The sequence below is a fragment of the Humulus lupulus genome, chromosome 5 (assembly GCF_963169125.1).
Source record: "Humulus lupulus chromosome 5, drHumLupu1.1, whole genome shotgun sequence".
Taxonomy (NCBI): domain Eukaryota; kingdom Viridiplantae; phylum Streptophyta; class Magnoliopsida; order Rosales; family Cannabaceae; genus Humulus; species Humulus lupulus.
Genome location: NC_084797.1, coordinates 7,809,307 through 7,824,086, shown reverse-complemented (window position 1 = coordinate 7,824,086; position 14,780 = coordinate 7,809,307). Strand labels below are relative to the sequence as shown.

Here is a 14,780-nt window from a genome sequence, read left to right as displayed (position 1 = left end):
TTTTAACACAATTTAGTATAACACATTTTTTGTGTTATATTTAGCTTAGAGAAACATAATCTTTTTTTACTTACACAAAACTAATTTATATATATAATAATTTTTCGATATATATTTTTTTAAAACTTTTAATTATATTTTTAACAATTGAAGTTTGATATAAATTTAAATAAAAAAATTACTCACATAATTAATTATTATTACCATAACTTGTAAAAAAAAATTTATCATAATAAAAATTCATATAAATACAACATTTATTCATACAATTGAAATGTAAATAATACATCAAATCCCCATGAGACTAAATAATTCTCAATAAAAATTTATTATAATTCTCAATAAAAATTCATTATTCTCAATGTAAATAATACATCAAATCCTCACAGTACATAATTCTTACAAGCAAAAAAGAAAATAATACCCAACAACTTGAAGAAGAATTTCTTGTTGCCTTGATTCTCTTATATAATTGTATTGGTTCTCTTAAATATCCAAGTAGAGTTTTAGCCTACAATACATAATAAACACCATTAAAGTCAAACCAAAACTAAAATAAATAGAGAACTTGAGGTTGCATAAGAAATAAAAAGGATGAATGTGGTCACAAAAATGATTTATATAAAAATTGTATTTTTCTTATCAAACTGGATAGCCTCATGGCTTAAGTAGTTAGTCTTAGTTCTTTTAACTAAGGAATACATACCTCTGTCAGTCTCAATAAGAAATTGTCTCAAAGCATATTATCAATCCTTCATGATCTGAAGATTTAAACCAAACTTAATATAAAATTGCATGAGACTAAAATAAACTAAAAAAAATGTCATATTCAAATAAAATGACAGTATATATCAAACTCAACAAACTAAAAACATGCATCAAATTTGCAAGAATGAGTTCAAAACAGAGCATTATTATCAACTCAACTTAGCTAACTTTAGAAGAGCCATTGCGATTGAGGTCTCATATTCCACTACAACATTTTAGAGTTTATATCACATTAAAAAAATTACACTTTTTGAAAAGTGTTATTATTGAAAAATTGGGTCAATATCTTAAAAATAATACCATTGGCTTTTGAATATTGGGCTGACAAATATAATAAGGCTAATTATAAAGCCTGTTCATACAAAAAAAAAAAAAACTCTTCTCTCTCTCTGAACGAAGTATCCTAGATCTTCTCCACTTGCTCTCCTCACCGACGGTGACTTCGCCGCCAATCTAATCGCCGGAAATTGGTGATGATAACCTTATTATCAAGCTCGCGATTCGTTTATACTAGTTCCAATCCCAAGTTCCCAATTCTTTTTGCCAAAACCTAAACCCATTTCCTTGTAAACTTCGATCGATCGCTGAAAAATCTTCCAGTTCGATCGTTTTGTAAGTTTTTTGATTAGCAATGTGGTTTTTCAACTCTTCTTCTGTTTGGTTTTTGGAAAGTTTATTATATAAAAAGGACTGCCTTGGTTTATTAATTACGATTTATAGAAATTGGGGATTGATTTTGCTTTGAGTAAATTTATGGATTTTATTCAATTTTGCCTGCATTTTCTGGGGAAACTATCGAATTGGTTTCAGTGATCACAGTGATGATCTGTGGATGGAGTTGTGTTAGTGTTGGTTTTGACTATGGTTTTGGTGGGATTGTTATCTATCTAGATCGCAGGAAGAAATAGCCAGGGAGGCAATAAAGCATGTATTAAGCGAAAGCGACTTTGGATTGAAGAAGGCGCTCATGCTCTGGCCTATATCGCTCTATCGAAGCCTCTAGTTTCTCAGGTTTTCTCTCTAACTTTGAAACCTGTTTGTTCTTGGCGTAACACGCATTTAGATACCAATATTGGATCATTAAGTCGCACACTCTACTGTTGCCTTGGTTTTGTTCTTGATCTGACTATGACTCATGATAATAAATCAGTCATTGCAGCTAGCAGCTCAAACAATTGGTATGTCTGGGATGGTAAACAGGCCTAGGCATTGGTAGACTGAGATAGAACTAAAGGAAAAGGAAACATGTCTTTGGGCAAGGGTATTGGGTCCTTCTTTAAAGTTTCAAGTGATTGATATTAATTTGCTTATATAATTTGGTAGTTTTGAAGAAGCCCATAGACTCCTAATCAACATGATTGATTCTGAAATTTTAGCTGATGTATGTACATATAGTATTGTAATTGATTCTCTTTGCAAAGTGGAGAAACTGAAAGAGTTATATGAACTGATGTTATCAAACGGGGTTTACCAGATTCACTTTGATCAAAGGCTATATGAAGGTTGATAAAACACAAGTGTTAGTAGTGAGTTCTCATCATATAGTTTATGTTCCGTAACTAGCATTGTACAAATTAGGGAATAAGTGGCTGCATTACCCAGATTGATTGTGTTGTGTGTACCAAGACATGAGAACCAAGTACAGCAAAGGATAGCATATATACGTCAATCAGAAAGGTACTTCAGTAAGTTGTAATTAACTTAAATCATCCAATTATCTTTGCTTTGCTTTGCAGCATCAATAAGCTTTTAATTCCTAGTAGTTTGAAATTCTTTGCAATGCTTTAATTATTCAAGAGCACAAACCTCTGTTTTGCACCTTCTTTCACCGATTCTTGATATACTAGTATTTTACTTTCTGTCTCTCTGTTTTCTCTCTCTCTCTCTCTCTCTCTCTCTCTATATATATATATATATTCATACATATATAAACTCATAAACTCATATTTGGTTGATCGAATTAATGGCACTAAGTTTCATGTGGCCATAACAAAGATAAATCATTTTTATCTTATTTCCTTTTCTTTGATTATTCTAGGAGTCTGGAACCATAAAAGTATTCAGTTCTGAGAACTAAGCCTGCAAACCTTATTTGATCCTACATTACTTGAAATTATTAAATTCCTATTTTGAAAATTTATTTCTGCGAACAGTTTCTGATTAAAATTTCCATATCTTATGACCATGACTATTTTTTTCCCATTAACAGGTCCTATTTTTGATGTATCATTTCTTTGCTGCAACTGAGATATATAATGTGATCCGTGTCTTCATTGCTGCATATGTTTGGATGATTGGATTTGGCAACTTTTCCTACTATTACATCAGAAAAGATTTTAGTCTTGCACGTTTTACTCAGGTGAATTTTTTTTTTATTTCATTTCCATTTAATGTGTCATATGTATTTTCTAACAATAGATTTTTTATCGCCAAAAATAAAAAAATAGACTAAAACTAAAGTAATCTCATATCTTTCCTTATTCTGCACCATGCAGGGTATACCGATCCTGCAAAGCCAGATCTCTCTCGGCTGCATGAGTGGCATTTCAGATCTGGACTTGATCGTTATATATGGATCATTGGAATGATATATGCATATTGTCATCCAAATGTAAATCATTGAATGTTCATGCTCGCCTGTCTAATAATTATTTTTCCTTTTGGTTTCTTTAGCTGAACAATATTGTTTTATCTTAGGTTGAGAAGTGGATGGAAAAATTGGAGGAAACAGAAACCAAGAAGAGAGTTTCAATCAAAGGGATTGTAGTTGCTGTTTCCGTATTTGTCAGTAGCATTTATGTGACAACAATTTTAGTATCATGAGCTTATATAATGCCAGTGATGATTTTTATGGCTATTTTATATATATATATATATTCTTCTCACTTCATTCATGATCCTTTGTGTAGGTTGGTTATTTATGGTTCGAGTACATTTACAAGCTCGACAAGGTTTCATATAACAAGCTCCATCCCTACACCTCATGGATCTCTATAACGTGCGTGTTATACATGAGTAATAATATGGATAATATTATGATGACATAAATCATTTGCATAGATTCACAGGACACTTCTTTCTGTCTTTAATTTCTCTTCTTTTTTTTTACCAGGGTTATATAAGTTTGCGGAACTTCACCCAGCAGTTCCGAAATTTCTCCATATAAATTGTCTAAACCTTAAAAAGGCTCAAACATCAGGATCATTTATTCTTCTAATTTTTTTAACGTTATACTTTTGACAATTTATATGTAGATGGCTTGGAAAGGTTACTCTTGAAACCTACATTTCTCAGTTCCACATCTGGTTGAGGTTTGTGCTCTTGATCCTTTTGTTTTGTTTGCAATGCTTTTAATGTAAATTCTCACACTAACACAAGTTTGTACTATACAAATGCTAGTAATTTACTTATGTAAATTTAGGATTTATTGAAAAATAGCTGTTATGCTACTGAACCTTACATTTAAAAAAAAAAATATTATATCCTAAACTTTTTTTACTTGAGACATGTTAATTAGACTTGTTGTGACCTGGTTTATTGGTTTTAAGTTTGTGTTCTAAATTTGGTCAGGTACTTCCTACTATATAAAGTTTCTTCGGAGTATACCACATGATCCAGTGATGACAGATTCGAGTTCGACTACAAAATTTTAGAAGTGTTTTTTTTTATTTTTTATTTTGTGGTGTACTACTTTTATATATTAGCTTAACTTTTTAGTTAATATTTTAGAAATGTTTTGTATTGCACTTAATTACTAATGTAATGATATTAATATTTTGTGAATATTTGTTTTTGTAATATATTTGATCAAAATATATACATAATAAAATTTATTAAAATATTATATAAATAAAATATAATAATTTGTTTTAAAATATATGACAATAATAAATGCTATTACATTTATAATATAACAAAAAGAAATTGTTATAAATTCATCATTTATAACATATTATAGTGCTTAGTTTAGATAATTACAAATATAACCAAACGTTATCATTAATATAATATAACAAGCACGAAATGTTATAAGAAATCTATAATAACATTTTTTATAACTCTTAAATAATGTTATGAAATAGGCATAATTAGTTGCTCTTGACATCATATTTATAAGCTTGATAAATAGATATTATATGTATATTATAACAAAGAAAAAATGTTATATAATAGTTAATTATAACACAATTGATAACACTTAAAAATTATTATAAAAATGTTTGGACTTTTAATAACATGGCCTATGTTAACATTTGATAAAGTGTTATAAACTGTTTTTTATAGCACTTTTTCAGAGTTATTCTAAATGTTTTTTCTTGTAGTGTTCAAATAAACTGTTATATAAATGCTTCAGATTCAACAAATAAAAGTAGGCCTCTGACAGAGATACTCATCAAAACTTGTCAGTAAAGAATCTCTATGTGATGTACACTTTCTATTCTTAAACTACTTCATGCAGTACATAAATGATCTTAAAAGAAGATCATAATGTCATTAAAAATCTTACTCGACTTTGAAAGTGAATATATACTTGTCAAGAAATAGTACTTGTAATTAGTTTATGCTAAAAATAGATTGATTGTGATGTAACAAACTCATTTGTATTGCACTCTAAGTGTGTGTCTCATAGATTATCAACAGGAGAAGAAAAGAAAAACTCTATATTCTTTAAAAGCGGATGTATATATGTATACATACATCATCATGACAATGCATTGAAAAGTAAAAATCCTTAGTATAAAGTTATCTAGCCATATATCTATCTAGTCATTGCTCCTTGATTATTTGGACAACACCACATTCAACTCCTCTCAGTCTATCTGTTTACACAAAATAAATCTCTTTGGAATCCTTCAGCAGTGTACAAATTTATTTGCTTTTTCTTGTAAAAACATACAACTTATATGTAACCTGACCACCAAGGAAACTCCAATAAGCATCCTAGTATCTGGAAATTTCAAATAAATGAACATGAAGGTTTATGATACTAGGTAGATATATTCCAACATTACTTTTGCATATTCTCTACTGAATTCATTTTTGACTTGGAGTCCAAAAGGTGGATATCGAATTAAGAGTTCTAAAATGGTTGATATCTCTTTTAAAGAAAAAATACACATTTAAGTAATTTAAATAAAACATGGCAAACAAAATTTATATACTTGACCTTCGGAATCACCACTGACTTCTTGTGAGATCCTCTTGTGAGACGGGACAAGGAGAAGCAAAAATTTTCGTACTGGGCGGGGCATCATCCTAGTCCTCATTCAAATGCCATTGCATATATTCCATGTATAAAGTTCAAGACACATAATTAAATACCCATTGCCCACAACTATAAAACTACACAAATTCAAATACCCATTGCACACAACTATAAAACTGATAATGAAATTGAAAAATAATATACTCATTGCACAAAATTACCTCTGTGAACACCGTTTTTAGCCACCTCCACAAGCCTAACCCTCACCTCAATGAGCCTAGCCCCCTCTTCCACGAACAGAGATAATGCAATCCGCGAGCCCAATTCTATTTCCAGCCACCTCCGAGCCTAACTTCGTCCTCCATGAACGGCAACATCCCATGCCCAGCCCCGCCCTAAGCGAACACAACCCATGTTTAGCACAAACGACGACGGTAAACTCCGTCAGGCAGCTCTTGCCCACCGTGAATGGCAACAAAGAGCCTTCTAAAATGGTCCTGAAAGAAAAGAAAAAGGGTGTTGGGCAGCTGGTTGTATGATAGAAAGAAGATGTAGGGTTTGTAGAGTGAAAGAGAAACATGTGGGATGAGGGTTTTATGTTTTAATTAATAATAATGTATCACAAAAAATATATTTAAGTAAAAAAAATTATTAATAAATATTATTAAAAAGCTGAATAAATAATTTACTTTCAACAAAAAGCTAAATTTAATATTAAGAATTTTTATTTAAAAAAACTTCCTTTACAAAATATTTAATAAATTGAATTAACAATTAATATTACAAATCTAGTTTTTAATAAATATATATTTAAAAAAAATTAGTTTATTTTCAAAATTAAATTATTCATTAATTATATTTTTAGATTTTTTTATTTGAATTTCGACGACATATTATAACTGTCGGCATTGGGCTTTTATTAACTGTCGGCGTTGAGGTCAATAACGACAACTTTTAACCGTCGGCATTGGTCTTGAATTAACTGTCGGCAATAGGCTCAATAGCGACACCTTTTAACTGTCGGCATTGGTCTCGAATTAACTGTTGGCGTTGGGATCAATAACGACACATTTTAACTATCGGCATTGGTCTAGAATTAACTGTCGACGTTGGGGTCAATAGTGACAGTCAAAAGCAACGGTGATAGTTATTAGCTATCGGCGTTGGTCTCTGTGCCTACAGTTTTTAACTGTCGTCGTAGAGTCATACTAAGCAATTACGATAGTCAACAAAGTTGACTACCGTGGTTGGGTGTCGGGAAAGCCCAATTTTGTAGTAGTGTCACTTGAGTACTTTACAAATTTTAGTATTTTCCTTTTATTTTTTTAGTATCTATTCATTTCTTAAAAAAATGTGTGCTTTGATCTTTGAGCTGTACCAAAGCTGATGGTCAGCATGATTTGATGGGTGATGTACATCTCATTCATTTGCTTTGTATTTTGACAAACGTTTGCAATGTTCCTTGCTTTTTTTGGCAGTGGCTTCGAACATAAATCACTGTCTGATGCTGGATTTTGTAGCTTAGTTTGTTGTGGTGTTCAGACTAATGAATTAGCACAACCATTTATACTCTTTATTACTTCTTTGTAAGTAAGCCTAATCACAACCATCTAATTATTTGGAGGTCCAATTTCTAGTGTCACCTCTAGCTATCCAACTTTGAACAGCCAACAGATGCCACCTCCACCTCCACCTCCAGGTCCACTGCCATAAGCTTCGTCTTGCAGGCCTGAGTCTAGTTCGTCTGAATTCCCTCCTGTGCAGGTTTGGATTTTCTATTTTAGAGTTTAGGAGGAACATTACACGCTATTATTTGTGAGCTTATGTGTTGTATATGAAATTATTTTCTTCTTATACATATTAGCTCTCTAATATTGACATCTTATGAGCTGTCATAACGATTGTGATGAGAGCTTTAAATATATCATTGAACCTTAAATAGTTTTGCAAAAATTACAAACACTTTCTGGCATTTTATTTTGAATACTTTTTTTACTTGATTGGGGTTGGAGGAGCTTTATGTCAAGCTGACACAGTCATGTCTTGTCTTATCTAAATGCTATTTGCTGATTTTTTTAATTTATAAAATATGTGCTGAATCCCACTAATAGAAGAACTAGAAGTGCTTATTTTTCATCTGTTAGAGTAGCCAAACATGATGCATACAGTTGGTGGTGGGAATTGTGTAAAGTTGAATCGCACTAATTAATGCTCTACTATTTATTTAATTTATATATCAATTGGTGGTGGGAATTGTGTAAAGCTGAACCCTGAACCCAGATTTTCCAGCATGATGCATACAATTCACTATATAATTAACTTGAATCTCTCTCTCTCTAGTGGTACATATATACACTTTAACACTATTATTTGGTAATTAAACTTTGATCACATGATTCATTATCAACTTGCAAGGTAGGAACTAAATTTTAATATAATAGTACAGCAACACTCCATATTGGTTAATTTATGATTTTAAATTTTGAAAAAGAAAAAGAGAAAAGAATGTGGTATAACCTGTATGTGATTTTGTAAACATTTTTCTTGAAAGTTAGTTTACAAATAAATATTTCATCAAAGTCAATATACTTGGTTAGTGAGTGGCGATGACAGTTGTAGGGAATTATTTTTTTGAAAGTTGCATGGATTAGATTGAAACATACAAGTTTGATTGGAAATATGAATCCATATTAATTAACGTTAACAATGCATATAAAATTTTGATCCTAATTGATGTTTAGAAAGAATATCAGCTCCCAATTTTTATAGTTTGGGTTCTTACAATCTTTATATCTGTACTTTGCCTAGAAAGAATATCACTTCTAACCTCTTTTTTTACTGCTTATATTCTGCTGGTTATTTCTCATTTTTAGCTACGCTTGATGAATTTATGTCTCATTTACTTTGCCTTGAAAGAATATCAGTTCTAAGTTCTTTTTTTTACTGCTTATATTCTGTTGGTTATTTCTCATTTTCACTTATTAGCTACGCTTGATGAACTCATTTTTCCTGCTGGTCATTTCTCATTTACTTTGCCTAGATTTTGGTTATCACTTCTAAATTTCAGTTCAGCCTTTACCCTTTCAATTTCTCTCTGTAATTTCAACCAGAGTATATTCAGTATATAATCTATAATTTCTATTAGAGTAGAAATGTCCCCTAGAAAAAAAATTATTGGATAATAGCATCTCAATCATCCCCGGAAAGAAACAATTCAATTATGGAAAAATTACCATTTAATCCCATATATTTAGAAAACGATGAAAACTTACTGTTGTATTGTGTGAAATAGTTAAACTCTCCTATCCATTTTGTCAAAATTTACTAAGTCATACTTAAAATGCCTGTAAAATAAATGTGTGTATATATTTTATCCCCAAATTTTAAGATTGAATTACATAAATTTTGGATTTCAAAGTCTGTTTTAATATCTATTGACAAATTTTAATTTTGTATTAATATTTTAGGTATTGATTATATTCTTTAGGTTGGGGATCGAATTGGCAAGGAGCATTGCAAAGTTAATTTGCAAGAGGTACGAAATTTGTTCTTTTAACTCTTATTATTAATATCTTAAAAATGTTAGAGGAGTTTGAATATCTTAAATATTCATCCATAGAGAAGTAGGTTCTGAGATTAAAATTGTGTGCTGCGGTAATAACGGAAGGTTGAAAACTTGTGTGTATTAGAGAAGTAGGTTTTGGAAAATTTGTTTGTGTGCTGCGGTGATATAAGGAAATAAACTTATTGTGTGTTGTTTGAATTTTTTGACTTGGTATTGATATATGGTTAGGTAAGCTTTTATATGTATAGATTAGATTTTTCATTATATGTATAGATTAGATTTTTCATTTAGTCATATTGTTTTCATTATTTCCATATGTATAGATTAGATTTAATTGCCATAACCCAAGCTAAAATCTTGTCTTTGATCCAAACACAATTAGTCAGTGGCTACTATTTTAGAATATTATTTTTAAATTAAACACAACACTAGAATCTCTTGAACTAGAGACTATTAAATGGATAGAAAATAAATCAGCAGAATTAACAAAAAATGGTGGTCAAGACTTGTGTTTAGATAAGCCTCCAATAAGATAACTAGATAATCAATTAGATAAGCCTCCAATAAGAAAGACTTGTGTTAGAAGTTGTCTGGGCTGTTAGGTTGGGAAGATATTGTAGATAGAGAGTGAGATTTACTTAGAGAAGAATTTGGCAATCTTTGGGAAAGGGGAGCCTCTCAATCTAACTCAACCTTGTAATGTTTAGGGTTTTGGTCTATACCAGCACAGTCTATTAATTAATAATGAGGAATTTCAGTAGTTCTCTCTAGTTTTTGGTTCCTCAAAAATTACTATAAGGTTTTTAATCAAAGGAAAATCTATCTAAAATAAGTGAAACTCACTCTGCCTTACTGATTTCAACAGAAATCTCCATAATAAAATGCAAACAAGATTTTCAAGCCACAAAAACAAAAGTAATTTACACATTCAGAAATTGTACACAATATTTTACTATTTATTATCTTTAATATTGATTTCAAAATGAATCCTTCTCTAACTCTTTAGTGCAGCTGAAGGAGAGCATTAACTAAACTATTTGTATAGTTTTTAGTTAAAAGAAACTGAATACAAAACTAAGACTTAGAGCAGGATTCATTCTGAGATCAATACTACAAAACTTACATAATAAGAAGACCAAAATCATCAGCAATCCCTTATTACTATCGTGTATAGACAGAGAATATAATATAAAATCTGAATCAAAATTACAAATCTATGAAACAAATATTAGATAGTGTACCCCACGGAACCCCTTTGCTAGCTTGAAAATCTTACCCTTGTTCGTTGTTAAAACTTCCTTTTACTGCAAAATCAAACACACAAGCACTTCCTACAAATTAAAATCAGTCAAAAAGTCTGAAGTTCCTTAAGTAAGAACTTTGAGGAAGTTTCGCAATAGATTGCCAAACAAAGTGAGTACAATAGATTGAATTTATAATGTATACTAATAGAAAATGGTCACACTAACAAATAGATGGCAATGTACGCTTCTTAAATTGGCCCTGAATTGTGAGATATATGAAACTTGTTTTGTTAAAAATGATGTTTAAATGCATGCTCATTCCATAAGAAACAGGGCTGATATGATTAGTATAACAGAAAATAGAAAGCCATGATTTAAAAGAAAACCAAGAAATGAAATATAATAATAAAAATAATAATCTTGAGCAAAAATATAATAACAAAAAAAAACAAAAGAGATCTATGTCTTTTCCTCTTCTTTCCTTTTGGTTGGTTACCACCATTTGGATCATATAACCAATTGTTTTTACAGATTTAAAAGATTGAATTAATCATATTATACTCTCAAGAGGAACAAGTTCTTAAGAGCACATGATGTAGAGTCTGCTGCCCACTAGACATAATATCCCTTTTTTTCTTAATCAAATTAAAAGGGCCAGTGCCCACTAGGCCTTTTCATTGATATATTTACAACCCACAAAACAATTGAGGTAGAAAATAACAATATGGTCAACTTCTCAATTAAACAACATTGACTTAATGGCTTTTCTTTTCTTCTTCTTCTTCTGCAACTAACCCCAAAACAATAAAGGGATTTTTCCATTTTTAATCATTCATAGAATAAATAGCAAATATAGGATATTTAACTGAAGAAAATGATCTTTTTAACTGGTATGACCTGAAATTCTCTTTTAAGATGACCTGAAATTCAACCAAGGCATGTTTTCTTTTAAAAGCATGTGTGTTAATGACCTTGTCATGACCCTGAAATTACAACCGCAAATAATGTGATTGTCTTGTCTAACAGTTGTTAAACCCAGACAAAAAACAAGATTTTATTAAGAGAACAACATCAAATTCAAATTCATTGGAGATGGATAAAAGTTGGATCCATCTTTACAGGTTAGTAACCAAAATCATATAGTTTATTTTGGGTATAAGTTTAAGTGTCAGTGCTTGATTATTGACGTATGCTCTAAAATTGTAGAGCAACGGTGGAATATGAGCAAAAGGCTAGGGAGTTTGTACCAGAATCTTACTTATTTCGTCCTAATAATGCGATGCTTACAATACAAGAAGTAGTTGGTTCCACAGTTGCATGGCCTTTTAAAAAAGTTACTCCAAGAAGTACATTTTCATACTAAAAAAATAACCAATGTCTTATAATTTAGAGTTTAGTTTCTTTGTTTGCTTTGGTGTAGTTGTGAATTCATTATTTTGTATGTGGTGTCCTTTCTTGGATATAATTTCCATAGCATTTTTCTTGAAGTAATTTGTGATGCTAGATAATAACAATAAAATATTTCTTTGTTTATTTTGCAGATGTGACAAGCGAAGTAGAAAATGATACTTAAGACTCCTTGAAAGTAGTAACTTTGTTTATTTATTTGTGTTGAAAGTAGTAACTTTTAACTATGTTGAATATTTAAGACTCCTTGAATACTTAAAGAACATTTTGTTGTTGATGACAGTGTTGAATGTTTTAAACTAATTTGTGGATTGTTAATACAATGTTGAATGTTCTTACTTTTTGTTATTTGAAAATCAAGTTCATTTGATGATGCTAGTATATATTAGAAAGCTAATTTTAATTATATAAAAAAAATTAAAAGATAATAGAATAAATTAGTGTTATATAAATAAAATATATAATGAGAATTTAAACATATCTAAATATAACAATAATACGAAAATTGTGTTATAATATCTATTACAATAACACTTTTTATGCAAAGAATTGTGTTATGCAAACTTCATTATATAACACAAATAATGTGTTATACTAAAGTGTAATATAACATAAAAAAAGTGTTATACTAAAGTGTAGTATAACACAAAAAAAGTATTATAATAAAGTGTAGTATAACACAAAAAAATTGCTATATAATCGACTATAAATAACATAATTCAACACTTATCTATATATTAAAATAACACAGAAATTGTGTTATCGTTGACAGTACAATAACACACCTATATAACACTGATAAAGTGTTATGTAAAGTACCTTGACCTACGATAACATAGTCGGTCTTAACACATCAGAAAGTGTTATCGTATGTGTTGATAACACATTTTCGGTGTTATTAAAAGCATTTTTTCTTGTAGTGTATCCTAGGTAGAAGCAACGTGCAATGTACGTTTGCTTAGTTTTAAATTTGTAAACATTGTCTATAATTTTAATAAAAATTGGTTTACTGTTTTAAAAAATATATATATAAATTAATGAATTATAGTTCTATAGTATATATACATATTTATATTAATAATTTCTACATATATGAAATCTATAAATAACGTTGACATAGATATATATTTACATGGTTATATGACATATATATAAAATAAAATAATATTTAAAAAGAAATTAATAATATAAATAAAATAAGAATAAGAAAAAGTCATAGTGTAGACAGTTGTATATATGCATCAACTATTTTTTGTTTCTAATGTATCTCACAATATCCTTTGGAGAATTTGATGAAGAAAAAGAGCTCCAATCACTTGATAAAAAATAAACTATCATAAAATTTTATAAGAAAAAAAATGATATGTATGTCATTATGATTTTTAATTAAATATGATTTAATTATTTAAATTATTATAAAATATTTTTAAAAAATCCTATTTTAATTTATTCATTTATTTTTGTTTAAGTTTATGTTTTTTCTAGTTTTTGAATTTGACAATGACAACAAAAGATTGTATATTATATGTTTAATATAGTATTAAGTTTAAGCTTAATTAAATTTTATTTTAGCTATAAAATATATGATTTTATTATTCTTAAATTGTTATTATTTTATAATATCTTATTTTAACTTGTTTAATTATTCATTTTATTTAAGTTTAAGTCATGTTTACAATCTATCATTAAATATAAAAATATTCGGTTATTCCGTTAAGATTAATGGGCAAAAATAAAAAACCGTTAAAATAAAAAAAAAATCTTTTATGTACACACATTTTATATTGAAGAGATATAACAAGTCTGGTAGTCTTTTTTATTATTATTTCTTTCTTCATTAATAAACTTAATTAATAAGAGGACCACTTAAAACAACGACTATTTAAAGAAATGTCAAATTAGAATGAAAAAAGTGAATACACAACGTTTGGACCCATGTTGACAGGAAAATTGATGATGAATACCATGTTGGAGAAATAAATTTTGTAGAAGAAGAAAAATTTTGTAGTTTATTTTGACCTTTTGAATGGACATTAATAAATTGAGTTTTAACCATAGTATGAAACTGAATAAAAAGATTAGCACATTCATTCTTAGATTCTAAGAGATACAGCCAGGAATAGCGAGAAGAAAATATTTATACCCATTAATAGAGACCATGGGGAAGCTGCCCAAAGATCCATGTGTACACAACATTTGATTAGTGATCACAGAGGAACAATGACCAAGTCCAATTTATTAGCTAACAGATAATTCTAGATAATTCTCAACTAATAATTAAGAAATTAGAGTTCTAAACTCTAGTAAACACACGAGCACACTAGAAACTACAGTAAATACATGAAAAGTCTAGAAACTCCAAAATTCAAGCAAATTCTAGAAACTTCTATAATAAATCCAGTTTAATATTTCAACAAAAAGGTCTTGCGAGAAAGAGTTGAGGAGACACAGAATTGGACGGTGACGGAGAGAAGGGTTGATGATGTGGGGAGAGACACTCGATAGAGACCATCAACTAGGTGGCCGTGAAGAAGAACTTTCTGGGTATCGTGATGATGTTTGACACGAAAGGCATGATTATCTTTGCATA

General features: G+C 29.5%; 2 long non-coding RNA genes across 2 annotated transcripts; one reads left to right on the top strand and one right to left on the bottom strand.

Annotated features, from left to right (window-relative positions):
* Positions 1-301: 301 nt before the first annotated feature.
* On the bottom strand, positions 302-6,542 carry LOC133834330 (uncharacterized). The gene is made up of 3 exons (XR_009893338.1): positions 6,196-6,542; positions 707-761; positions 302-511 (listed from the first exon to the last, which is right to left on the bottom strand). It is a non-coding gene; the product is annotated as an uncharacterized LOC133834330 (long non-coding RNA).
* LOC133780244 (uncharacterized) lies at positions 3,022-3,758 on the top strand. The gene is made up of 4 exons (XR_009869182.1): positions 3,022-3,127; positions 3,264-3,379; positions 3,466-3,552; positions 3,678-3,758. It is a non-coding gene; the product is annotated as an uncharacterized LOC133780244 (long non-coding RNA).
* Positions 6,543-14,780: the final 8,238 nt, after the last annotated feature.